The sequence below is a fragment of the Cryptotermes secundus genome, unplaced genomic scaffold (genome assembly GCF_002891405.2).
Source record: "Cryptotermes secundus unplaced genomic scaffold, Csec_1.0 scaffold145, whole genome shotgun sequence".
NCBI classification, from domain to species: Eukaryota; Metazoa; Arthropoda; class Insecta; order Blattodea; family Kalotermitidae; genus Cryptotermes; species Cryptotermes secundus.
In genome coordinates this window covers 1-1,172 of record NW_019727392.1, presented here as the reverse complement: position 1 = coordinate 1,172, position 1,172 = coordinate 1, and positions in this window count along the sequence as shown.

The window sequence follows — 1,172 nt, the reverse complement described above, 5'->3', positions numbered from 1 at the left end:
TGAGGAAGGAATTCAAAGGTTGCAAAGAATTCTGCCAAGAGTTTTGCTACAGAGAGCTGAAGAAATATTTCCTTCACTGAGAGAAACCATGGTGAGTGTTTTGTGCTTGTTTGCACAGACAGAACATTTTTATCATCATCCTTGGATAAACAGGTTCAAAGGAACCAAATATTTTGTGGCAAGATTGTTAATTTTCATAATCCATGTTGTCATTTATCTTATAGATGGTTGTAGGTATTAAAATGGTTTAACATACTGTGTACTAGAATGATAGATTGAAGAAAGGCGGTGTGGGCAAGTTATGTAGCATGAATGTGAGAAATGCATAGAAAGATCCAGATGTTACATCTGAAGGAAGGAGACCACTATGGAGAAACAGCAGGCTTTCACACTGTATACATCTGTGGTTATTGAGAAATTGTCTTGGGAAGTATTGGTGGTTTATGTGTTGAACCTCATGTACTCCTCTCCCAAAGTTTCCTAGGCATTCCAGGAAGATACTTTTGTGGCAGTTCTTGGCAATCGGATGGTCAAAAGAGCTGTCATTCACCAAGCTCAAACATCACACCCAGTAAGCCTGGCTCAGTGATGATGTAATGGTGCTGAAATGTACATATGATGAGGGCCACCAGTCATTTCAAACTGCAAAGGACTTTTTTCACTTATTGTCAAGCACACCACATCCTGCAAACAAGAATCATGGACAGTAGAACCACACTGGATACCTATATGTGAGAAGTGCATTATAATGTTATTGCTGTGAAGAGAAAAGCCTGGATTGATTTTTAGCTTCGAATGATAAACACAGTTCAATTAATATGATCATTAGGAAGTCTGTAACTTTCAACCTTTAACTTTTGATAGTGCTACCATGAATAGAAAGACAGCAAAGAAACTTGGTACATATAATATGCCTGAGGATGTAGCAGCAATCACATACCCATTGAAACATTTACTGCCGTTGCAATAACAAATCTGCAATGGACAAGTAGGATATTGAAACACATTTTAAAGAATTGTGGTTGGAGGGAGGGGGCTGGATTTACTTCTCTTAGGGTACAGACACACATGAGAGGTGCTTGTGAACATGATAATGGACTTTATGAGTTGCATGAACGTCAGACATGTTGTAGAACAGCTGAGTGACCACCAGGTTGTATAGAAGGGCTGTG